The sequence below is a fragment of the Brienomyrus brachyistius genome, unplaced genomic scaffold, assembly GCF_023856365.1.
Source record: "Brienomyrus brachyistius isolate T26 unplaced genomic scaffold, BBRACH_0.4 scaffold50, whole genome shotgun sequence".
NCBI classification, from domain to species: Eukaryota; Metazoa; Chordata; class Actinopteri; order Osteoglossiformes; family Mormyridae; genus Brienomyrus; species Brienomyrus brachyistius.
In genome coordinates this window covers 132,573-159,463 of record NW_026042325.1, presented here as the reverse complement: position 1 = coordinate 159,463, position 26,891 = coordinate 132,573, and the positions used below count along the sequence as shown (strand labels likewise).

General features: G+C 47.6%; 1 long non-coding RNA gene across 1 annotated transcript in view; it reads right to left on the bottom strand.

The window, feature by feature from the left end:
• LOC125723592 (uncharacterized) overlaps positions 1–24,928 on the bottom strand; it is a 34,694-nt gene extending 9,766 nt beyond the window's left edge. Inside the window, exons 1-2 of the long non-coding RNA XR_007386938.1 lie at positions 24,228–24,928; positions 9,775–9,897 (exon numbers count right to left, since the gene is read on the bottom strand). This is a non-coding gene — a long non-coding RNA (uncharacterized LOC125723592). The remainder of the gene's footprint in view (positions 1–9,774; positions 9,898–24,227) is intronic.
• Positions 24,929–26,891: the final 1,963 nt, after the last annotated feature.

Genomic DNA, 26,891 nt, shown 5'->3' with positions numbered 1-26,891 from the left:
TTTAGCCTATACTGATCACCGGCTCTGTGATCGCTGAATACCACCAGTATGACAGAACAGCCCCGCATCCGAACCCACGCGGGTCCAGGGGCTCAGGGGAATACCCTCCCCCTTCCCGCCCCACACAAAAGACAACCACAACCCCGCATGCTGTGGCATGACCCCCCCCCCTCCCGCTCCCATTTACAGAATTTACTGAGCGTCAGATGCCTGTGACTGAACCAATCACAAAACGTACACTGATACCAGCAGACCAGTAGGGCTGGGCCACCTCCCCCAAAACCCAAAGTAGCCTAAAAAGGTCTTCAGGCCACACAATTCTCAGACAGGATTAAGAACTCGCAGTGGAAACTGAACTGAAATTCCTAATGAGAACCTTAATTGCACATTCAAAGTGCGTTAAGTTTAGTCGATGAAATACAGTAATGGTTTCGGAATTAACACAAGTGCTCCATTAAATTTCACACTGCTTCTCATTGGAGGTGATGTTTAAAAACGCACGTTTTCACAGGGGCCACCACACATCTGGAGTTCCCCGGACGAGTCCCTCTTTCCCTCCTGTCCAGGCATCCGGATGATTTTCCAAAAAACGGCGGTTTGTCCAGGTTGTCGAATGCATCGCAACAGCATTTGCAACCTTTACTTTCAAAATTAAATGACATGGCACATTCCCCTGCGTGTCACACTGCTCATGAGCGACATCAAACTCTGCAGACGATGCAGTTCACAAGAAAACAGAACGTGTCAGTGGTTCCGTTTTCTTGTGAACTGCATCGTCTGCAGGGCTGTAGCCAGCTATGAGGTTATAGAAGCATCAGAAGTATCCGCAGAAATATTTCAAAGCCAAATTGGATATCAAAACAAGTGTATCTGATGTTATCTTGTAATGGTGTAATATCAAGCATTTCTCTTTATTTTTTATGTTTATATATGGTTACAAATAATCTGAAATTACATGCTTCATACCCATAATTCTTTTCTCCAGAAAACAAGCAGCACAAAGCAAAGCAGAAATGTGAAAGCGATTAAAACAATGTGCATGGCACACATTCCTTACAAAGAAGCCTATTAGAATTTGTTCTTTTTTTCTTATGTTCAACACCAATAAAAATATGTTTTTTGCAAAGAGAAACAAGCCTCCTGTATGCAAAGTGACGAGACCCACTAGCGGGTCGTGAACCTCACCTACTTTCAAACCCAGCTCTTATACATCGGGCGTGAAGCTTACGTTTTCAAACTCTCACGCAAGACATCTTATGGAAAATCTGTGAAGTCCATTATAAACCTAAAATTAGCTACACCGAAAGTGTTGGGGTGGTTTACAAACCCTACAGACTATTTATAAGGTAGTAAAAGGGTTACATACATGTACATGTGTGTGCAAACCTGTCTGGAAAAGGCCAAAGCTGGCAGCCCTGCAGACCCCAGCGACGGCCCCTAGTCATTGGCGTGAAGTTTGACAAACTTTAGCTTGGCGTTTTGTGACTGGTTAGGGAAGACTCATTAATATTCATTAATGAGAAGCGCTACCTAATTGGCCTGTGAACATGAAACCTCATTAATATTCTGATCTGCAGACCTGTCTTTTTCATCTCACCAAAATATGGTAACCCTCCGTTTCAGTGGATACTCTGTTTTCTAGTATTTTCTCGAGTATTTTCTAGGGCACTTGGTGAACCTCAAGATTAAATCATCAATAATCAAAGGAAGCTAGCGATGAAATTAATAACTGAGAAAGGCACCTTCACAGAGAGCAGCAAGGTGGACACTGGTGAAGAAAGCAATTTGGAAAGACAGAACATGCTCTAAAATTCCTACAGCTCAACATTTAAGAGAAAATATACATATAAATTGGGAAATCATCATCTGGCCAGTAGCAAGTCTTGACCTGGGCAAGCATTACACTGAAGGTCTTCCAGTAATGCTGGATCATGGTCCTGTAACCCACAAATCAGAACGTTCTGTACCTAGATGACTAACCATGGCTTTTAAGGATCTTGACAAGCTAAGGAGAGAAACTCCAGGCCCCAGTGAGCCCATGGGAAAAAGGCTCAACTCAAGACGGTCTGCAGCCGGAATTTCTCCCAGACACCTCCACTGCGAACGGCATTCAAGGTCAGTACACGACCACAAAAACACACTTCAGCCTTGTCTTCTACCCTTTCTGATATCCACCACAGCTTATCGGTGGAGAAGCTGAAGGTTTCCGAGATAAGCATCCAACAGTTCACATGGGGGAATCAAACAAACAGGTACGCCTCGTTTTACAAGACAGCATACGCAGGGCCTGGATACCTCAGCGGCAATGTTAAGGAGAAACCCATACAGCAGACATGCCCAGCTAAGGGAAGAACAGTTGGGCTCTTTTTCCATGTCCACATTCCAAGGTGGGAATGTTTTTACCATTGATCTGCTGATCTACTTAGAAAGTAGTAAACAAGTTCCGTGCAGAGCTGGAAGCAGCGAGAGCTCCAAAAACCAAAAGTTTGGACGGGTTCTGGTAGAGAACGGTGCTCCTGGAACCTCAGCAAGAGAGGGGTCTCCTGCCCCATGGCCACGCCCTGCGCCGCCCTCACAGAAACAACCAAAAACCTCATTCATTTTGTCAAATTGCACTCCAACCCAGAGCAGAGGAGTTAGGATGAACTTCCAGCTTAAAGCTTACAGCTTTTAAATGGAGGACTTACTTTTACTTTTCATATCTTAGTCCTTCAGTTTTACTAAAATATGTAAGTATGACTAATAAAAACAAAGAATTGAGTAAAAAGAAGGAAGCTGTGTTAGGTTCTGGGTGGGCCTTAGCATCATACCCCTAAGAAAGGGCTTTCTACCCCAAGAGAAATAACCGGCTATACCGAAGTAAAAGCTGGAAATCAGGAAGTGTTAAAAACAACATTTTAAATAAAGGGTGCCATGTGTCAGCCGCTGAAGTCCGAGGCCCGGAGGAGCAGAACCACGCATGAGCTGGGTCATTTGGAAAAGCTGCTGATTTCCGGCCAGAACCAGTCCTAAAATAGCCAACAATGCTAAAGGCCTGTTTTGTTTCACTAAGGCCAGACATCCTAACTTCGTGGTCATTTCCAAAATTACACACGGAGTAGAAAACCCAGCCCCCCCCCCCCCCCCCCCAACCCCTTTTCGGCTGCACGCCTCCACCCCCCCTGGCTCAAAGTACATCATTACAGCAAGTTTTACAGGAAGCCTAACCAGCTATAACGAGCATCAAAGCTTATTTGTGTTTCCTAGTGCTGACAATTGCAACAGAAATTTCACAATCTCCAAACACGAATAAATGCCTGTGCTTCCTGAATGTTGCCGCTGTCGCAGGCCTTTCCGAGACTCGCTACCCATTTGCCAAGACATACTGGCTTTTGATAGTTTCCCTGCCCCCCCCTTGTCTTGGAGGGGGGGTTGAATTTATGGATACATTAGACTTTTATCCAGTTCCCTGTCCACAGTTAGGACCGACTCCAATTCTCATGCATTCCTCCGCACTGTCCTCGCGATTGAGTTTCTCCTGCCGACAGTTAAAGGAGAGTTGTGATGAATCGAGCTGTTTGGCTGCATCGGCGCACCGGGTCGGCTCGGCACAGCCGCTCTCGCCACTGTTTTTCTGAAGGAGGAAGATGGACTAAGTGCCTAACAGCAGGAGTGCCCTTTAAATGGATGAAGCAGTCGTGAAATTCAGCACACGTATCCTCTCCTCGGGGTGAGCCTCTTAATATCTTCCAGACTGTCACAAACCCGCCACCCCCCCCCCCCCCCCCAACCCCAACCCCCCGTCTAGACTCGAAGTTAGCCTCCCTTTCAGTTCACTCCCTGCTCTGACTAGGCCACACCTGACAAACAAGTTCAGAAAACTGAGCTCCCAAGCGCTGCTCTCCCAGGGGAAGACCCCGGCTCTTCAGCAGGACGTTTGCACAGAGAAGCGAGACTTTAAAACAAATCTTCTTCGGGCTCCAGGATAAATATCGCTGACAGCACACAGAAGATAAATTGCGTAAAATGCATGACCAGGCAGGCCATTAAATACACTAACACGCTTGTGAGACATCCCCTGGTAATGAAGCACTGCTTTGTTTGCCTTAACTGAATGCTTTTACAGTGGCATAAAAACAAATTAAGTTCTGTTTTAACAGCACACTGGGTACAGGGGATAAAAGGCCACAAGCACAGAACTTCTTTCTCCTATTTATAAGGTTTTAGATTCAATTTCATTCATGGGTTCAGCAAAGGCTTCGTTAGAGACCTATGAATATCAAGTGGCAGTTTGTGTTCATAATCAACCACGACAGACTAAGGGTGATGGGAAACAGGAACGCATTTCAGGAGGAACACCATGGCGGGCAGGGCACGGAAACACGGAAACACGGATAACGGCGTCCGACGGCGCCTGGCTACAGCTCCGGCTCAAATCAACATGACATCATGTAAAGGATGAGGATTTATGAGGCTGGAATTCAGCCGCTGAAAATGGGTGATAATGTCGGCAAGTGGAACACAGCCTTCACAGATAACAATAATGCTGTGATTCCTGCCATCTTTAAGAATAATTAGCTAATCCCTACATCGTTCCTGTCATATCAAACATAATTACATGCTTTCTTCATGTCAAAGGATAAAGGTAGGTAACACCCCCACAAAACCGGGAGATGCAGGTGTTCCATTACTCCTAATATCTGGGGAAGCCTGTTGATTTCACACGGTGACACGACTGATGCCTCACAAAATGTCTGGGATTCAGTAAGGTCACCCACATTGAGTGTATGTGGGGGGGGGGTCCATAGACAGCTACTGACCCCATCACAGAATGTCCCACAATGGGTACGTTTACATACACAGCTAAGTCGAGCTACGGTTATAGCTGGTCTATGCCGTTTAATCGGACTGCTGTCTGATTCCACTACGACAGCTGGGGATGAGGCTCCTTTCAGCTTGTTAGTATTGGGCTTTTTCCGGTTGACGTATTAAGTCAGACGTAAAAAAATATAATTAAATTAACAATAATGGGGTCGTGGACAAATGAAGTGACAAGTTTCAATTGCGATTTGGTCGGAAGAACAGATACAAGGTCAGGACAGCATTAATAAAGTATTTCGTATAATACACTGTGACAGGACAGTACTGGATTTATTTCAAATATTGCAATCTGATTTAGCTGTAATAAATATTGGGGGATGTATGAAACAAAAAAGGAGTTTAACAAATTTCTCACGAATCCGTCTAAGAGTTAAACTGCAAGGATGAACTTGATTATGATTGTGTCAGAGAAACAATGCAACACTCATGAAAATGCATCGAAGGTAAACTGATTTTTAAACATACACTAAATTATCTTAAAAGGGAATAATCATTAAAATTGCAAAACCTGCTAAGTTTCTTCCCCCATGACAGAGCAAAAATGTTTTAGTGAGACTTAAAACTCCCTGCGCTACAATATTCGGACCAAACTGAAAGCAAGAAAAAGCCTGATATTAATCTAGCTGACCAGTGATGCAAGAATTGAATGCGCCTAACATGCGATGTTGGGATTAATATCGCAGCTCATCCAGTCAAACTATAGACATTTTTTGAATCTGGTACAAAACAAAGCCTTGGGTTGTGATGTCATTCGGTGCCGGTACCAGTTTATATGCCAGTAGAAAACCAGCGCCTTGAAATTCGGTATTTTCTGGAAGTAGCAGAAGTACGGCTGCTGGTGCAGTGTAAAAGCGCCCTTTAGCCGAGAGGTGCAGTGTAAAAGCGCCCTTTAGCCGAGCGGTGCAGTGTAAAAGCGCCCTTTAGCCGAGCGGTGCAGTGTAAAAGCGCCCTTTAGCCGAGCGGTGCAGTGTAAAAGCGCCCTTTAGCCGAGCGGTGCAGTGTAAAAGCGCCCTTTAGCCGAGCGGTGCAGTGTAAAAGCGCCCTTTAGCCGAGCGGTGCAGTGTAAAGGCGCCCTTTAGCCGAGCGGTGCAGTGTAAAGGCGCCCTTTAGCCGAGCGGTGCAGTGTAAAGGCGCCCTTTAGCCGAGCGGTGCAGTGTAAAGGCTCCCTTTAGCCGAGCGGTGCAGTGTAAAGGCGCCCTTTAGCCGAGCGGTGCAGTGTAAAGGCGCCCTTTAGCCGAGCGGTGCAGTGTAAAGGCGCCCTTTAGCCGAGCGGTGCAGTGTAAAGGCGCCCTTTAGCCGAGCGGTGCAGTGTAAAGGCGCCCTTTAGCCGAGCGGTGCAGTGTAAAGGCGCCCTTTAGCCGAGCGGTGCAGTGTAAAGGCGCCCTTTAGCCGAGCGGTGCAGTGTAAAGGCGCCCTTTAGCCGAGCGGTGCAGTGTAAAAGCGCCCTTTAGCCGAGCGGTGCAGTGTAAAGGCGCCCTTTAGCCGAGCGGTGCAGTGTAAAAGCGCCCTTTAGCCGAGCGGTGCAGTGTAAAAGCGCCCTTTAGCCGAGCGGTGCAGTGTAAAAGCGCCCTTTAGCCGAGCGGTGCAGTGTAAAAGCGCCCTTTAGCCGAGCGGTGCAGTGTAAAAGCGCCCTTTAGCCGAGCGGTGCAGTGTAAAAGCGCCCTTTAGCCGAGCGGTGCAGTGTAAAAGCGCCCTTTAGCCGAGCGGTGCAGTGTAAAGGCGCCCTTTAGCCGAGCGGTGCAGTGTAAAGGCGCCCTTTAGCCGAGCGGTGCAGTGTAAAGGCGCCCTTTAGCCGAGCGGTGCAGTGTAAAGGCTCCCTTTAGCCGAGCGGTTGCAGTGTAAAGGCGCCCTTTAGCCGAGCGGTGCAGTGTAAAGGCGCCCTTTAGCCGAGCGGTGCAGTGTAAAGGCGCCCTTTAGCCGAGCGGTGCAGTGTAAAGGCGCCCTTTAGCCGAGCGGTGCAGTGTAAAGGCGCCCTTTAGCCGAGCGGTGCAGTGTAAAGGCGCCCTTTAGCCGAGCGGTGCAGTGTAAAGGCGCCCTTTAGCCGAGCGGTGCAGTGTAAAGGCGCCCTTTAGCCGAGCGGTGCAGTGTAAAGGCGCCCTTTAGCCGAGCGGTGCAGTGTAAAGGCTCCCTTTAGCCGAGCGGTGCAGTGTAAAGGCGCCCTTTAGCCGAGCGGTGCAGTGTAAAGGCGCCCTTTAGCCGAGCGGTGCAGTGTAAAGGCGCCCTTTAGCCGAGCGGTGCAGTGTAAAGGCGCCCTTTAGCCGAGCGGTGCAGTGTAAAGGCGCCCTTTAGCCGAGCGGTGCAGTGTAAAGGCGCCCTTTAGCCGAGCGGTGCAGTGTAAAGGCGCCCTTTAGCCGAGCGGTGCAGTGTAAAGGCGCCCTTTAGCCGAGCGGTGCAGTGTAAAAGCGCCCTTTAGCCGAGCGGTGCAGTGTAAAGGCGCCCTTTAGCCGAGCGGTGCAGTGTAAAAGCGCCCTTTAGCCGAGCGGTGCAGTGTAAAAGCGCCCTTTAGCCGAGCGGTGCAGTGTAAAAGCGCCCTTTAGCCGAGCGGTGCAGTGTAAAAGCGCCCTTTAGCCGAGCGGTGCAGTGTAAAAGCGCCCTTTAGCCGAGCGGTGCAGTGTAAAAGCGCCCTTTAGCCGAGCGGTGCAGTGTAAAAGCGCCCTTTAGCCGAGCGGTGCAGTGTAAAAGCGCCCTTTAGCCGAGCGGTGCAGTGTAAAGGCGCCCTTTAGCCGAGCGGTGCAGTGTAAAGGCGCCCTTTAGCCGAGCGGTGCAGTGTAAAGGCTCCCTTTAGCCGAGCGGTGCAGTGTAAAGGCGCCCTTTAGCCGAGCGGTGCAGTGTAAAGGCGCCCTTTACCCGAGCGGTGCAGTGTAAAGGCGCCCTTTAGCCGAGCGGTGCAGTGTAAAGGCGCCCTTTAGCCGAGCGGTGCAGTGTAAAGGCGCCCTTTAGCCGAGCGGTGCAGTGTAAAGGCGCCCTTTAGCCGAGCGGTGCAGTGTAAAGGCGCCCTTTAGCCGAGCGGTGCAGTGTAAAGGCGCCCTTTAGCCGAGCGGTGCAGTGTAAAGGCGCCCTTTAGCCGAGCGGTGCAGTGTAAAGGCGCCCTTTAGCCGAGCGGTGCAGTGTAAAGGCGCCCTTTAGCCGAGCGGTGCAGTGTAAAGGCGCCCTTTAGCCGAGCGGTGCAGTGTAAAGGCGCCCTTTAGCCGAGCGGTGCAGTGTAAAGGCGCCCTTTAGCCGAGCGGTGCAGTGTAAAGGCGCCCTTTAGCCGAGCGGTGCAGTGTAAAAGCGCCCTTTAGCCGAGCGGTGCAGTGTAAAAGCGCCCTTTAGCCGAGCGGTGCAGTGTAAAAGCGCCCTTTAGCCGAGCGGTGCAGTGTAAAAGCGCCCTTTAGCCGAGCGGTGCAGTGTAAAAGCGCCCTTTAGCCGAGCGGTGCAGTGTAAAAGCGCCCTTTAGCCGAGCGGTGCAGTGTAAAAGCGCCCTTTAGCCGAGCGGTGCAGTGTAAAGGCGCCCTTTAGCCGAGCGGTGCAGTGTAAAGGCGCCCTTTAGCCGAGCGGTGCAGTGTAAAGGCGCCCTTTAGCCGAGCGGTGCAGTGTAAAAGCGCCCTTTAGCCGAGCGGTGCAGTGTAAAAGCGCCCTTTAGCCGAGCGGTGCAGTGGCCATCTTTACAGCACTGTACGCCCTCTGCTTTGTTCCAAGCTTCTGCTGTGTACTGGCTTGTCCTGTACTTCCAGGTGGGGGGGCTGGGACTGCAGCATGCGCGGGGCGCCTAGGCCAATCCGAATGAACGTTTACATGCAGGAATAAATCGACTCCCAATCGCATTATCTGGGTGTCTTGGCACAACTTTGAGAAATTCAATTTCAGGCAGACTAACATGTTTACCTGTACTGTACAACTCCGGTTTTAGTCGGAGTAACACAATAATTCGATTTTCTTGGCGTGCATGTAAGCTAAGTGTCCCAGGCAAAGGCCACAATCTGTGAACCTCACCCCTGCTATCAAAAATACATCTGTTTCTGGGAGGAGAAAAGATTTTTACATAATCAGAAAACCGCTCGACTGCAACAGCCGCAAAGGGAAAAAAAAAAAACTTAAGTAAATAGTTTCTGAAATATAGAACGTTGCACAATTACTTATTATTAACTTGTATTTTATTAATATTATATGTGCACAGTACAGGCTCACGGAATGGATCATATACTAAGCAAAAGGGACTTTAGCTTTAGCCCTTTTTATTACAATCCTGCTCTTATTATGTATTTGAGTTTCGGATTAAACAAGTCCAGCCATTTTTATAGTAGTTTCATAATACAAAGTATTTATCCTTTTACTACTGTCAGGTTCCTTTACATGCTGTAAAGGAAAGCGGCAGAGTTAGGGGGTGTTTTCTAAATAATTTCATTCATACACACATATATATACAAACACACACACACACCTCCCTGCTCTGACTGGACACAGTGCTGCTGTGTTGGAAAACGCCCCCAAACGCCAACACGCCTTTACCAGCCGACTGAGGTGGATGAAAACTCGCCAAAACCAAAGGAAGTTAATGTAAAGGCATTTCCATAACCTTATTTTTAGCGGCTCGTTTACACAGAAGCCTCGTTTTCCTTCTGAAATGAACTCATTTGCACCGGCCACAAGCAAAGCAAACCTCCGGCCTGGTCACAGCCTCGCCGCCAGCCGGTGGGAATGTTTGGTTCAGGGACGAGGCTCAGAGCAGGGAGGAAGGAAAAAAGAAAGCAGACAGTGTCCAACAGACGGCGGCCATCTTAGCGAAGGCCAGACACGCCAGGAACGCGGTAAGCGATCAGACGGCAAAACAGCTGGAAGAGACTGCGCCCGTCTCCCCACCCCCACCCCCACCCCCACCCCCACCCCCACCCACAAACGAACATGCTAAGTTTCACACTCGCGTGCAAGACTCACAGATGTCGAGGGCCTCGTCGGAGCCGTCGGGACAGTCCTTCTCGCCGTCACAGCGCCACCCTTTGGAGATGCAGGTCACCTGGTCCTTACACACAAACTGCTTGGGGCTGCACGTCTTCGGAGCTAAAATGGAACAGAAAATCATTGTACACATGCAACAGACCTCTGGGTGCTGCCACCGATGCTACATGTTAAGACAAATTTTTTTTAAATTTAAGATGATAATATACACACACAATTTAGATGTACAGCATCACGCTCTTGGTTGACAATCAAAAGACGATCAGGGGTTCAGGAACCCAAGACCGCTTTGCACTTGCCGCCAAACTCAGATCTTGGATGAGGAGAGACGTCAGCTCCCTCAGAAGACATCCAAGACCCTCGGAAGACCCCAGAACATCGAGTGATGATTTCTTTTAACTCCAGTTGCTAACATGGAGTTTAAACAGTGGACCTTCAGACAAAGTCATATATATTCTGCCATCACTACTACCGTGTGTGTGTGTGTGTGTGTCTGTGTGTGTGTGTGTCTGTGTCTGTACTTTAATAAACTCATCCCAGCTGGTTAACTAACTTTACTCTGGACTGTTACTGTCCACTACATCAAGATGGGTCAGTTTCAGTATATCATGCCAAAGAATCAACAATTAGTCAGTGATTAAACGTTGTGAATTTATGAATTCAGGTCTCAACGTGCTTCTGAGGAAGCGTTGGCTAATCCAAATCTCGGCGCAAGTGAAAGTTCTTGTTCTGTGAAATCTGGAAGAGGGCCAGCTTGCAAAATACGGAACGGGCCATCAGAATTTAGGCTTATTACCAAAGGCTGGGTTAAACAAACAAGCCGCATGCCTCCGAGGCTGGGGGGCCCCCATCTCAATGAGAGCTGAAATTTGTCTATGATCTCATCTATGAGCAGATATGAATGAACCTTCTCAACTCAAAGGTAGCATACAAATGTTAAGGGCATTTCACTCCTGCCACCAAACAAATCCGTCCTCTGCCCTCTGAAAAACGAGGGCTATTCCGTCGCCAAGACCCATGAAGGTGCTGGTTGTCCAACATCAGAGCGAATCTTCTCACGTACTTAACCACCAATGATGAACGTCTGGGACTACCCTGTATTGATGGACCAACTGTGGGTGACAAATTCAAACTCTGACAAAAACCAAATCGGGAAAAGCTGTCGCAACCATTTCCGGACTGGATGGATTTAGCTGACGGACATCTACGGCCGTTAACGAACCCTAACCCAACTTTATTCCAGACCGCTGCTCTTAACAGAGCGAGGAAGCTACAGAAAGGCACACAAACAACCAGTGTGCCTCATTCACTGGCCAAGTTGGAATTTTCCAACCTCATAGTGGTATGGAGAAACAGGCAAGGGGTCAAAGCAGGTCCACAAGCGGGCTTTGTCTCCCAAAGCCCAGAGCAGGCTTCATTAATGAGGGCATTTCGAGTTTCTACAAGCCCCTTACCTCTAAAGAAGACTCAACCTTTGTTTTCCAAGCTCCAGGACAGTTTGACAGAACCATCAGAGCAGTCATACAGTATTTTAAATGGCCACAGAAGCTGAAAGCTATGGACGAACACGGATAAAAAGCACATCTCCTCTGTGATGAGATCAATCCAAGCCTGGCATTAATGCGCCCACAAACACTACAGCTTCCCGCCAAAAAGGGGAAGGGAGGGGAGGCTCAAGGGACCAACGGCTGCCTATGTGGGCGAAGTTCTGTTAACTTAACCAGCATGTGTACTCAAAAAAAAAATAAATTACATATTTTAATTTAAATATATATATTTAATTGTTTATTTTTTTTATTTGAAAAAAATCATCTCAACCCACTGGGATCTGAACCTACTTCAGAGAAAATACAACATCCAAGCTGTCTCACAGATGGACACATTTTAGTATTTATGCTAATGCAAACCCTTGGGGAAGAAGACGCCCTCATGAAATGGTCATTTCCTGGACGTACGGTGTCACTGCTCCGCGAGAAAGACCCTCGGCCTGCGGACCTAGCAGGCCACCGATATTACTGGCCAGTTGAAGGGCCTGGATGTGATTCAGTTGAATGGAGCACAATACACACAACTTGATGACCTCCCCATTTGCTCACATGCCCACTGAGCTGGAGAAAGCGTGTGTGTGTGAAAGACTAGCTTATACCCTAAAGTAACATCGCAGAAGTGCACTGGAGGCCATCTTCAGCATAGGGAAGAATGTATATGAATGTATACTATCAAATGTTTACCAATGTAATTCCTGGAGGGCGGACTACAGCATGTGCCATTTTGTTTCTTCATCCAAGCTGATGAACGTTTACATTTCTATTCCCAGCCTGTAAAAGTGATTAAAGGTTAAGGCATCCAGAGACGGATGCAGGCTTCAGGCTGTGAGGGCGGGTCATTACCCAGTGTCACCTGCGAACAGACTGCAGACCTTGAATGGTGAAGCATATCCCAGTTAGCACAGCATCATGGCCGCCCACTGGGCAGGAGGGGGGCCTCCAACCGCAAGACCGGGCCGGCACCTGCTGCAGAGCGGCAAGAGCACAGCGGCGCTCCCGAGTCACGGCGACCGACTCCCAAAAACCGCCAAGGTACCGATTCGGTCAGAATCCTAGATAACAGAAGTGAGGAAGCCGGAAGCCATCACGGCTATTCTCGGCGCGGGGATTTGGGCGGAGGTGAGGCGGCCTGTCATGTCCCAGTGACGGCTAACGTCACATGACAAGTGTCTGTCAGTCAAGAAGCACCCGCCTGCTCATCCACGTCCCTCCGCCAGTGCGACGTGGAAGCAGAAGCGCCGAGGGCCCGAGGGCCCCCGTTCATCAAAGTAATGATGATATTTCAGTGAACTGTGCCAAGCCAGAGCGGAGCAGAGACAAGTTCTGTTTCGTTTGTAAAAATACTTACGCACTTGGCCCTGGATTATTTTAAGGCATTACATGAGCAAAGAGCTGAGACCTGTATCCGGCATCGCGGTGGACAGCCAAAGTGCCACGGCCACACAGGGGGCTTTTCAAAACCCGAGTCGCCCAGTGATGACCTCAGGAGCACATGATTCAGGTCAGCGTGTCCCGATGTCCGTGACACATTCACTGGCAGCGGAGAAAAGAGAGACCTGGGAACCAGAATGCCTCATTATTTTATCCTTATGGAGGTTATTTTTCCCCTCTTACTTTTGGCAGCGTATGCTAACTTAGCAACAGTAACGCAAAAGTTCTAAAAGCATCATTGCTGAATTAAGTCCTGGACGAGGAGCTGGGGTTTCATGGACCACTGCGGACGTTGGCTTCATTCCCGCTGCGCTACTGACACCATCTTAATGTCAAGGAGACTAAGTGTCCGGCCATGATAAACCTGATCACTTAGCGTGCCTGCTGGAAAACAAAGATGGAAAAAATTAAGTGGTTGGCAGTCGAAGGAAATTTCTCCATTTTCGTTTTTCCCTTCAAAGAATGAGCCCTCCATTTTATGACAAATTTCACCATTATGTCACAAAACGTCTTGGTTACATTGAAGGCTTAAGTGCATTCAATGGCAGCTGTATACAGTCTGAATGGTATCATGCACATTCAATGGCAGCTGTATACAGTCTGAATGGCATCATGCACATTCAATGGCAGCTGTATACAGTCTGAATGGCATCATGCACATTCAATGGCAGTGATTTTAGTCCGAATGACATCGCAGCTCATGGTATCGTGTCCTCGTCTCTGCGATGTTACAATACTAACCCTTTTAGCAGGGTCAGAGGGAGACGCCCCACACCCTCCCCTGTAATGCAAACGCATAACCGGGGGTCTGTATAATAACTAAGCACCGTGGCACGAGAAGCCGCCTTTGAGTTGATCACAGAGTGTCGGGCCCCATGAAAGCATACCAGACCAATCCAGTTATGTTCCAAATATTTTAGGGCCCCATCATTCAGGGGCCCTTGGATTCGTCTCCCCCCACATCACACCCGTGGTTGAACGCGAGTGTGGATTTCTAGATGCACACACTGAGGGCGGACCTGCCGAAAGGTCCCGGGGCTGTTCCCTGAACAGATTAGCCCCCCTCCCCCCAAGCTAGGGAGGTGCATCATGCAGGTGTACATCTGCACCAGGAGACTGTATGGCAGTACTTCTGAGTACTCAGTACTTCTGAGTATGACTGTACTTCTGAGTACAATGAGTCACCCTGAATGAGGGCATATGCTAAGCAAACGCAGTTTATTTTTTTGAGTGGGGGGGGGGGGTCGCTTAGACAGGCGGGAGGTGCGGCACACAGCCAGGATGCAGGGTGCAGATGCCCCCCACCCCCACACCACAAGCAGGCGCAGCATGGGGAATCTCACACTTGCCATCAAAGGACCGCCCACAGTGGCACCTTGTTTATTCAGCTTAGCCACGTGCTAAACGCTGCGGCGGCGACCATTTGGGTCATTTACCCCCCACTGCTGACCGCGCAGACCAGCAAAGCTCTCTGTACGCTGAAGAGAACAGGCACACACCCCAGCCTCAAATCAAAAAACACCCAACCAGGCGAGTTCAAATGTCCACCCAGGTCAGAGGGCTGGAGTCCTTTCACCCCCCCAGGTCTCTGGGTACAGCCCACCATGCCACCAAATCACTGGGAACGTCCTGCCTGCCTCCATTAAAACTGACTGGTACTGCTCTCTGCACACACTCACAGTGGCATTTAAAAAAAGTCATTACCCAATAATTACTGTGTGTTAATTAAGAAGGGAATTCTGATTAAGGATGTTCAGAAGTCCAACTGAGTACATCAATCCAGTTCTGTCCAGGGAGTCGGAGGAGAGATGGACATAGGGGAGCTTCTGCAGATCAAAAAGGAACAAAGCAGAACAGGTGAAGGTCTAATTACTATTTTAGGTTATTTTTCCACTCATCAAGCTTCCCTATTCGCCTTGGCAGGAGGGTAAAGACACTCGTGTTTCAGTCTGACACATTTTAAACCACTGAACAGACTCGGCAGAACTGTCATCCTCAAGTTGCTTGAATCACTTCAGTAAGGTTAGGCAGTATTGTTAAAAATAACCCGCCAGGGCGACTGCACTGTTATCTGGATAATTGTATGAACTATGCTCCAGCACTGATTTAATGATTTACCCCCATTTATGGGCCTTACATGAGGCAGAACGTTCAGCTTGTGTGCATTTCCAGAAAGGCTGAACTGTTCCCCTCTGACCAACACCGACTCCTCAGAAGTCACATGACTTCACTCTGGTGCCTATCAAGAGCTGTAATCTTCGCCACAAACTTCATATCGAGTAAATTTCTGATGGTGGGCTGAGCTTTTGCTAGAGCAAGCATGTCTAATGAGGCATCCGCGACTCTGGGCCACTCCCACTGAAAGCGGCAGGTGACACACTTTCGCTTGGAGCTGCACCGAGCCACAGGACGCAGCTTCGGTCACAGAAGGCCACTCTCACTGGTCAAGCCAATCAGAAGAGACCAGCTGCTGCCCTTAACAACAAAAGGAGGGACTTAAAAATCAGACCATGACCAGGAAAGAGGTTGCTGTTTGTGTCAGCCCATCCAGAGAGCATTAAGGCTCTTCAGAGAAGCCGGCAAATTCGCCCGATACATCATCGCGCTGTAGCACCTCATCCCAAGGAAAAGCAGAGCCTGCAGTGGGATTAGTCTCTCAGGGTTACGAGGGGTCCACATGCTGGGGTCCACATGCTGGGGTCCACATGCTGGGGTCCACATGCTGGGGTCCACATGCTGGGGTCCACATGCTGGGGTCCACATGCTGGGGTCCACATGCTGGGGTCCACATGCTGTCACGCTTGGTCCGAATAAAAATCCCTCGGCAGTGCAGCACAGCACACTGGACACCAAAGCATCACTTTAAAAACTCTTTAAAATTACAAATTAATATATATATAGAAAAATTCATTTTACGCCCCCCCCCCCCCCCCCCAACAATTTTGGAGTTAACATCCAGGAAATCACCTTGGTAACGATCCGGAAAAAACCTGGAGCAGAAGGGGGCTCTGGCAGGGCATTTGGGCCGTCCACCATTTGTATTGCGTCCCTCCCCTAACCGCCCCCCCCCCCCCGAGAAGTAGCCAAGAAAGGGGGAAAAAAACCCTCAAACAAGCATCTCCTGTTCTGTCGGCCAACGGCAGGCCCGTGTCGCCGCGGCACCGAGCGGAAGCCGCCGTCGCCATCCAAGCGCAAAAAAGCGGAGCTGGCAGGACGCATGTCCTGCCTCGCACCCGAGCCCTGCACACCTGCGGGGGCGCCGACTCAGTGAGCGCGGTGCGCTCTGGACGCGCCACGTGTGTTTGGGTTCTGCTACAATTCAGCCTCCCCACGACGGGTGAAATAGAGAGGGCCATTAAGCCGCGCAGTGGAACCGGGTCAAGTTTAGTCTGCTGGCGTGGATGGGGGCTTGGCGCTGGACAGCTTACAGGCCCATGGAGCTGTGCTGCTGAGAGGCTGAAGGAAAATGTTTAGGGTCCTTCAAATGCCTCTTTGGAGAACTTGCTTTCACAGGACAATTTTGTCCACCTATTGATGTGGGGGGGGGGGGGGGGAACAGCTTGATTATATAACTATAAGCTGCATAAATAGACAGTAATAAAGCGATAAAAATGAACAACTCAGCTGGCTATTGACCCCAGAAATCAGGGTTTCTTGGCCATTCTTCTAGGCTTGACACCCCCTGCAGATGCAGACACCCAACATTTGCAAGATCTGTCTACAGGCCGCAGCCCTGGATGCAGGACGACACATGTGCTTGCATGTAAATGTCAGAGAACGGGGGGGGTGAGGTATTAACATAGGGGGGGCTGGAAAGGTTTCTCAAGTGCTTCCGAATTCCCTTAACTGCTCCCCCCCCCCCCCACCTCAGATGCAACCACAACAAAAGGAAGGTAGGCTGACCTGTGGTAACCTGATATGGTTACACACTCGGGGGGGGGGGGGGGTAAACAGTTAAACACAGCCATCATGATGGGGGGGAGGTCGTTGGCTGTATGCCCAAACCCTCACCCAACACACAGTAGTAAAAGAGTAGTAGAATCTGTCAGCTTATCATGAGCCGACTAAGCATTGGGTCAGACCGTGGACTTAAAGTAGAGAACAAACTGATTGGGGACAAAGTTACTTGTGTGTGTCTCAGTACCTGAATGATCTATGAAAGTGTAGTAAACTGCGATTGACCTGTTCACTCAAAATCACAGAGTCAGACAGACTTCCCTGCTTTAATGAGCACAGACGTCTTCATATTTCAGAGGGGCAAGAAATACAAACATAGAAAGATCAAAGTGGCAGTAGGAGGGAAGCAGGCTGAGTTATGAAAGGCGAACATGACGGAACCTGCCGGGGCTGGGCCCGTAAAAATAGGTCCAATCAGCTCTGATTGTTTAGTAATGGCTGAGTGAAACAAAACCACTAAATGTCTTCATAATGCTTTGAAACCATTCCTGCTATTGTGACAAGACGCTTCTGAATGTCAAATAATTATGACATTGAAGTGAATGGTTAAAGATCAACTAGGAACTGACTAGTTCAGATGATATCCTGTAGTGCACATTTAGATGTTTGGGTGACTGAACCTGCAGGATTTTCCTTTGGACAGTTGTGGGGGTAGTATGACTGTCCTCAGACTCTGATAGGGACATTCACTCCTTTGTGATCGAGTCTCTGTAATAGACTGTTTTGCTGATGGATATCTGGTCCACGTAAAAATCTCTGTGGAGAATCTTAAGATCGTGAATCTCGAAGTAGCTTTTTCGTGGTCGGCCTTAAAGAACATTCCAGTTCAGACCTCAGGCGGCATCAGTTAACTGAACCGCCGAATCTTACGGAATGGAGCCAGCAAAACGAACCTCGAGACAGACACACACAGGGGGTCACGAATCCCGGCTGCAAGATAAGAGGGGAGGAGGCAACCATAAGAACGGAATATTGTTTATCCGAAGTCCTCATTACATATCCCGTCTTGTCCTCATTACATAACCGCTCCGCTGATGCTGGATCTGCGCAGACACAGCTGCAGTCAGAGACCATAATGGCCCTGAAAGGCACCTATTTAACCGTCAAACAAAGTCTAGCCTCTGCAAACAACTTTAAAAAAAGACAGAGATGGATGAAAATGACTACAGTCATTAAGTAAATTCCCCTTTGGACATTCCAATTTCAGGGCAATGAGGTACTTCTTTGGACAAGACCATTTGAGTTTGCTAAAACTTGACCCCCCTGACGTTAGCTACCACACCTCCCCTCCCTCGGGGCCCCAGCTTGGTTCACTGGAAGACGCACGATGACTCGGGTCACCACGCTAGCCCACCTACGTTTCCGCAAGCGGCCAGCCAACCAAGCAGCACCCGCCTGAAACGCCAACTCCAAACCAGCCTTAATTACTTAAGCAGCTCCCAACATGACGACGTCATTGAATAAGGGCCGCTCTCATCTCCACGGCGACGTATTCACAGCGAAACACTTGAGTGGAAAAGTGGAAAGTGGAGGAGTGAGAGACAAAACAGAGTGTGACATAAATCCTGGCGGTTCAGCCACCGCTGCTATCTAGCTTTAATCGTTAAAGGCTGTTTTCAGACACCGAGGCATAAAGAGTAATGCTCATGCTAAGTACATAGAAAGTGGATGAAGAAAAAGGTTAGGCGGTAGGGTTAGGGTTAGGGTGAAGGGAAGGGAATTCGTTAGGAACAGGCCAATAGCATCCGCTGACTGCCTTGGGCATTCATTCAGCACCCAACTGAGGGTCAACTGAAAAAGGGAAGAACAAGCAGCAGAACATAAAGACTGTTCCTGTTTCTCTTCTAATCTCCTCAGAAGACCTGGATCCATGACCCAGCAGCTAAGGGACCAGGCTGGACATCACAGCCGAGGACTTGTGCGCTTGTGCAACAACGACGACGTGCGTCGTCAGCACGACCCCCCCGAGAGCGGCACGCTGACTCCCAAGTCACGAGACGCTACGACCAAGAAACATTTGACTTCCCAGCGAAGACCATTGCATGATCAAACAGGGACATTTACAACAAGAAAATTTTAAGAAATTTAAAAAGTGTTTAAAGGATTGCAAATCAACATTGTCTGTAGTACAACACTGTTTCACTGGCAACTTTAAGACTTCATAATCTGACTCAAGATTTTCAAGGTTCAAGCGTTGCTAGTGATTTCTCAAGAACATTGAATCATGTACAATTCAGGAACTCGGAGCGTCTGCGGAGTAAATATAGAAAGAGCCATTGAAATACTCCATACTAAAGAATTATGGGTTTGCACTAATTGAGGGCTGAGGGAGAATGAGGTTCTCCCCAATTGAGGAACACAGCCAGCAGCGATCCAAGGAATTAATTGCCGTGCCCTAATGAGATGTGAAAGCCCAGCATATGATTCACAGCGATACCAGCCCGGCCAAAAACAGGCCATGTATGTGCTGCAGTAACCAGCCTAGGGTCCAGGCAGCCCCCGCTTCTGGATTAGGCAGATCGCACGTCAGGAGATTTCAAAACCGGCCAAATGCAAGCATCGGAACTTTAGGTTAGCCTGAATGCTGACTCCACAGAATGTTACATTTAAGACTAATTTTGGCCACAAAACAAAAAAGATATATATAGAAAGAAACTTTTTAAAAACTGACATTGTGTTCTCGCATGTAGCCCTGACTCACTCCAGGTTGTTTACAGATTACTGCCTGCCACTTATGGAATTTTACAAGCTTTGAATGCCAATCCAAGAGGAAACATTTTGATGGATAACGACACAGACCAACCCCAGTGACTTCCAACTGAACACAAAGGAAATAAAAAGGAGGAAATTATTCATAAAATGCATTTCCCTCCTGCAAGTTTCAAATTTTAATGTCAGGAACCATTAAACCGTCAAAAGAAGCCACCACAAACGGTCAATGTATGAAACCTCCTAAACCACATTTAAAAGCGAAGACCACTGACAGTCTGCTTGACTTTGAGCTTCACGTTTGCAGATTTAAGTTGCTAGAATCTTCAACGAGTGACGGAGGAACATGAAGGTGAATTTAACATTCTCTGGCTGCCCAACTTGGCCATAAGATCAGAAGGCAGATGTGAATGTAAAGGGCTTGCAGAGAGTGCAGAACGATACCAAGGAAAGACAGGAAGAGAAACATCTCTAAACGTCTAATTCTATAACGCTCAAAACAAAATGTATATCCTCTACCCCAAAAATCAAGTTACATCCCTGAGAACCACACAGCTAAGAAGGTAACCAGCTGTAGGGTTTATAACTAAGAGAATGTTCACATTTCCCCCACAGATGTCCACGAAGCAGCAGGTATCCGTGGTACGGCAAGACTGACAGAGCCCAGAGTACCAGGACACACAAAGTGCTGAGAGAAACTGTGTAACGACGAAACTATGGAGCTTTGACCTCACTGTGAAACAACATTCCAACAGCTGCCTCAACTAATCCACAGAGTTGGGCTTCAGCCTACTGTCCTCTGGGCTCCCCACCCAAAACTATTCATCCCTTTGCGCCGCCACCAGAACATTCACACACAGATGCATTAGCCTCGGGATGCTATTTTCCTTCAGGGTTACTGGAGGGATGATGTGGCGTTTCCCCCAACACCAGACAAACACCATGATGCCCCTGATGTATGACTCCTTCCCTTCTATTGGCCCAGCAGCATAAACTACATCCAGTCAGCCCAGTAAAAGTTAGGAAATTCCATCTGGAGCCAAGCGCATCCCTTCCCCCAGAGCTGCGCATACTTCCTGGATTAATGGCTTTTCCTCCATCCAGATGTTGAACACAGAGTTGGTGGGGTTGGCGGGGGTCCACTTCTTACTCGCTTCTAAGTTGTGCAAGTTCTTTAACCCTCACCCCCCCACAACCATAAGAGAGCCTCCGAAGGACAAACCACGGATGAAAAAATAAAACAGCAACCATGACAAATCTGAAAAAGGCTGCATGTAAGACGAAGTGGAGCTGTAAGAATACAATGACATTCCACCCACATGGACCTGTTGCTGGCCTCATCTGCATAATCACACCAAGTGAGCTCTTGTACGTCAGGTAACAATCAAACCAGGGTTTGGCAATAAAATGAATTCTCAGTTCCTTTCAAAGTCATGGCTGATTCAAAGTTGTGATTCTTTTTAGTATTTTCATCCCATAGTTTCACACATCGTGCCCATTCCACTGGTTGTCACTGCCACAAGCGCTGTAATTAATTTGTTATACTGCCACCTTGAGCTATGGCTGACTTTCTGCAGACATCACACATTATATTTGTTTCTTCAATCCTTACAAACCTGGACCCATTCCATCTGAATGGAGAAACATTATCACCTTTTCCGTTACAGGTGCTTCTAGAGAAGAGGAACTGCCTGTCCTCTTCAGGGTGCAAGATATTTTTTGTGCAATGCACATATGCCTTTAATTGGGGGAGGTGGTGGGTCATGTGATTTAAAGGATTAATTGACCAAGTACCAAACAGAAGCTTCAAAAAGCACATCAGAGTAGCAATAACAAGCATCTCTCATCAGCCAGAAACTACAAAAACGACTAACAACTGAAGCACTGTTGGACCCTTGGAGTTTAAACATAGAATCTAAATTTGTTGACTAACACTTTAGAAGTACTTGAAACAAGCCCAACTAAAGCCAGTTACTGCTTTGAAAGTGTTAAGAAAGCAGATAACTAGTCGAGATAGGCCTCTGAACGGAAACACCACATTTATAAAGTCTGGATTTGTACCATAACAATCAACTTGTCTTCCAGTCAAGGACAAGGCCATTCGTCATGCCTCAGCATACGTGCCAACTGATTATGCATGTATAAAGCACAGGCGTGTCCTTTGCATGCACCAACAGGGTCCTAGAGGACTCCCCAGCTGCAAACAACTTGGCCAGCCAGTGGAGCCCTTCTACGGTCAGCTTGGACTCCTCATTGTCATAGACAGACCAACTTATAACCGTGATGTGAATAACCTGCAGAAACCAGAAAGGTTCCATTAGTGCTTGACTGTCACTCAGGGCCTCTCAGGTTAATACGAGCAGGATAACAGGTGTAACCCACATTTCTGAGTTTTGCATAATTTAATTAAGATGTATTCCTTGTTCCCAATGGTGAAAGCCTTTGTCCCTTTGTCTTTGTTTGTTGCTGTAATGCCCAAATTGCCCTGCAGGGATAAAGACAATGTGTATCTATATCTATCTATATCTGCTCTTCTAGGGAGTATCAATGCTGTTGCAAAACAACTGTAAGCTACAAAACCAGAGATGCAATTTGAAAAGACCCAGAACCACGAGTATGTTTGGTTCACCAGGAGTTCCAGTGATTCACTCGGCAGAAACGCTGCCAATCTCCAAGAGAGTCGTGGATACAACATCTATACATCCTGCTTATTTTCTCCCCATGTTCATATGAGGTCCGTTCTCAAGAACCACTGACCTTTAGCATTTGGCTATCTGCTGGTCAACTGGCTAGAGTGCATTCCGCTCCAGAACGTATGCTTCGAGTCAAACCAACAGGTAGTCGAAAAACAAATTATGCATTATTTGATTTTCAGATACAAAATTATGATCTGATTTATAGCATTTCAGATCCACTTAAGGATCGGTCATGGCATGTTAGGCATCTCTATAAGGACTACAGAGACCAGTTAAGATTTTATTTTGAGCCCAGAGTAAAATATTAACAGGCTCTTTGCTTATTTCATGCAGATTATTTGTCAGCTTGACTTCCACATGTACTATGCTCTCTGATGTCATGGTGCCATAACTCTGTCTGGGCAATCAATATCCAATGCTTCATGACCGAAATCAAGGGTTCAACAGTAAAGCTGAAGCCACTTCTGTGAGGTTCAAATAACATCTGAGATTTAACAATTCAAAACACATTATTTTAGGAGACTGACTGAGTATGATTTACTAGAACATAGTCTTCCATGGGGTGGAAGATGCATGATGGACTGAGCCATTTCTCCAGAAGGTGTTTGGGCTGGGGTCTCCTGTAGGTGGTGGGGGGTCAGGTAGAGAGGCCGAAGGGGGGTTGGGGGGCGGGACATTGCTCCCTCACGCACGCCCTTCTTCATTGCGAAATGCATCGGGGAGGCGCTTGCTTAATTGTTTCCAGAAGTTCCGCGTGAATTCTAAAGGGGGGGGGGGATCAGACCCTCGTGTCTGGCCGGCTTTTACATGCAGGAGCGCACTGTATATATATACGGCATCGATGGCCCACAAGGCGATCTAGTGATAACTGCAGACGAACAAGGGAAAGATCACAATAAATGAATAAATCAACCGGATTCTGGGTGATCGCCACCTGAGCGGACGCGGTAAATAAAGCCACCCCCCAACCCATACTCCCCCAGTCCAGGGCCCCTCAAACAAATGGTAGCCATTTAAGTCTGACAATCCGTGGTTCCCAAAAGCCCCCCCCCTGCCGCTGGTCCCGAGCCTGCTTTGGAAAGCCGACGATTTGCCATGCCGTGAGAGGCATGGGCTACGCGACAAGGATGCAGACTCACTGCTCAAACGCTACAGCAGAAAATAATGAATTAAAAAGCACATCCCTGTCTGATTCACCGATGATGGCGATGGGGGGAGGGAGGTAAAGAAAGCTTAAAGGGCGGACGCGTTTATACAAGACGAAGACATGACAGAGAAGCAGGCAATAGACAAGAAAGCGCCGCGGTGGCGTCGCCCTCATCGCAGCAGATACGCCGCCAAATCAGCAGCCTAAACTGCGCAACTAAGACACACCGGATACGAAAAACGGGGAAATAAAATATAATGGACAGCTGATCACACTGGGGAAATGCAGGGGTGGCTGCCCCCATCACCCGCCAGGCCGTCCCATCACACAGCAGCACACAAGCCACAGCAAACAAAAATAATATTACCCATTCAGTATCCGACCTACGCAATACAGACATCAGGCTTGCAGCGATGCGATCACCACGTTTGGTCTTTGTAGAATAAAAATCAGACGCGATCCAGACGATCAATCCCCCCTCGCCAAACTAACGCGCCATTACCTTTTCGATTTACATATTTGTGACATTATTGCCGCTCTGGTGCCCGGGTTTGCATGTGCATTGTCAAAAACCACTTATTTAAACGCAATCAAACACACACGATGAATATTGTGCGTAGTGCTGCGTCAAAATAGCAATCAGCGCCCAAAACGACAAAATAGACGACTTGCAAATAACCGCAGGACACAGATTAACCAGTTGCAGCGATTACAGTAACAGATCCGTTTTATTCGGCGGGTCTGCTTTTTGGCAGGTACGTAAGTAGTTGGTGAAGATTCATTTCACGAACAAGTGGTATGCATCACATTTCTGGTATCAAATACACGCAGCAGACTGACAGACTGGGTCGAATGAAACAAAAAAATCAACAACAGCGTCCGCCAATCGGTAAATGCAACAAATGCACACGTTGAAGAAAAGGCCGATAAATCAGTTTTGCTTACCATCAATTGCTCTGGTGGGAGCGATCACCTCCAAACTGCGCGAAAATCCCAGGAAAAGCAGCGCAGTCACCAACATGCTGGCCGCATACGATAACATTATGGATGTGTGAAAGGGAGAAGGACAAAAAGGAAAAACAGAAATCCTGAAAAAGAATTAAACTCCAAGCCGCCCTTGTGAGCCCGTGGAGCGGCAGCTAGCTGGCTGCCTGGGTGCTGTACCCCAGTGTTTTCCCTGTGCGCCCTCCAACACGCATTCAATGCGATCTGCAAATGCACGGCTGCACGTAGTGATAAAGATGCCTTCTCATGAAGAAAGAGAGAGAAAAGAAAGGAAGGAAAGAAAAGGCTTCTCCAGCCCCTACGAGGCTACGGGCTGCTCTGATGCGAGGCGACCATGTAGCGACCTTTACTGATCATCGGCTAACTTACAAGCTACATAGAGAATTGATTTTAAAAATGGAAAAATGGGACAGGAATAACTGGGTTTGTCAAATACGTAACCAAACCAAAAGTCTGGGACACGGAAAGCGTCTTATTTACATTTGCGCGCACGCCTGTGACAGCTAGCGCAACTGTGCGTGGTAAAACAAAAAATTAAAAAATAAAATAAAAAGCTTTTTTGTCCAGTGCCCCCACCGCCTCCGTTGCTGGTGGTTACAGATTGAGCGGAGAGAGAGGGGAAGAAAGATACCAGCCTCACAGCACAGCGGGCAGCTGCATGACGTAACTCAACCCAATGAAAAAACCTGATTTTTATTCAACGCATATCCAGCGATGTGTAGTATGATTGGCGCTCTCTTCCCGACTGGGAATTTCTTGTCCAATGAAAATCAAGTGCGAAAAGCATTCGTTGAGAAAAAAAACGGGCATACCAAAAGAGTAAAAAAAAAACACTTAGCTACGCGGCATTCTTGGTGTGCGCAAGCGCTGGTTTTGAAGTACACTTCTTTTTTCAGTACCCTCGATCTCCTTCCACGGGTTTGATAGTCATTCTGCAGCTGCAGCCATATTCGGAGAAACTTGTAAACACCGGACACCCTGCCCATTTGTTTAGAATATCAAATGCGTGTAGAAACCAGAGATTCACATGGGACAAAATTACTGTTAAAGATGCATTCAACGTATCCCTTCGGCGTTTGAGCTGTTCTGCTGTCCCTTCGTGGAATACGCGCTACGAATAGGCATAAAACACTGCAAGTAGTATATCCTGCGTGCTGTAGGCTATACGTACGTTGTGTCGTGTGCTGTCCCGACCCTGTGCAGAATTAGGAGTTGCAGGAGGTGGTTGGATAGTTAGATGGTTGTAGTATGACCAACAGTAAGCATCTAAGGAGATAGTAAAGGGGACCAGGGCTGAAGCAATATTTTACTGTGCCGCTGGTATATGTAAAAAACTGGGATTTGCATGATTTTATTTATGCGATATATGAGGATAAACATCACCTAACAGAATTCTAAATAACTAAAGGTCATTCTTCGATGCAAATGAATTCTCGTGATATTTTAAATAAAGAGATCACTTAAATTACTCACTCATGGATATTAAGTTTCATTTGTCACGAGGAGCGTCTTGAATATTGATGGCTGAGGAACTCTTAACGTACTTATCCCAAACTATGTCAATTACAGAATGGTTTCCCCCACTTTAAAAAAAAAATGTGCATGAGAACTAATGATGTGTACCGAAATGGATGTTCAAGTAGCCATGGCAACTAGAAATCCCCAAAGACTGTCTCACCTCTAGTTTAATAGGTTCTAGAACTGGATATTGTATTTATTCAAGGCCCAGTCCACTGTCCAAGAAAAATGAATCATCGTAAGATCCAGACAGCGCCAGACAGCCTCTGTGTGTGCAGCGGTTGATACTGAGATGTGGTCTCCTGTCCACTTGGTGGGGCTGCAGTGAGTTTAACAGGACCACATTCATCTCGGCCCAAGAAAACAAAAAAGTCTTTGTACTGCCTACTGATCCATTCCCCTGCTTGGTTTCAACAGAGCCGCGTCTCCTAGTTGAATATAGATCACTTGTGCTAACAGTATAAGGTCTGACAGGCAGCTCGCTAATAAGAGAACGACCAAAAACAGCCAAGTAATCCTGCCTCTTATTGGTCCCTAGACTGGCTTGGTCATATTAAATACAATCAGACATTAAGTAGTTAACTAGCCAGACTGACTGCATGCAAGATTAAACCTTAACACCAGATTAGTAATGAACAATGTTGGACACAAATGCGGAAAAGTACTTATTTCTAAAAAAAAAAGAAAATAAAAAAAAATAAAAAAAATAAGAGGATTTGTACATAAAACGTAACACATTCTCTAACAAATTACACATTATTTCCCCTCCTCTGACCAGAACTGACAAGATTTACGAGGTCCCAAGATGGAACGCAAAAAGAAACCAAGATATGCTATCCGAAAATATTTTATTCGACCTGGGAAGTTTATCTCCAGTTTATTTCCCAAAGACAAACAATATAATTCCTTAAAACAATTTTAAACAAATGTGAACTATTTTTTTGTGTAGTAACTCCGAGCCTAAATGAGCGAAAGGGCATTTAGTGTTTCAATGTTATTTTTTTCCAGTGTATTGGCAAAAACCATCTCTGTCAGTTTTCAAATTCTGCTTCCACTGTCTTATTCTGCATATATTTGCATATATGT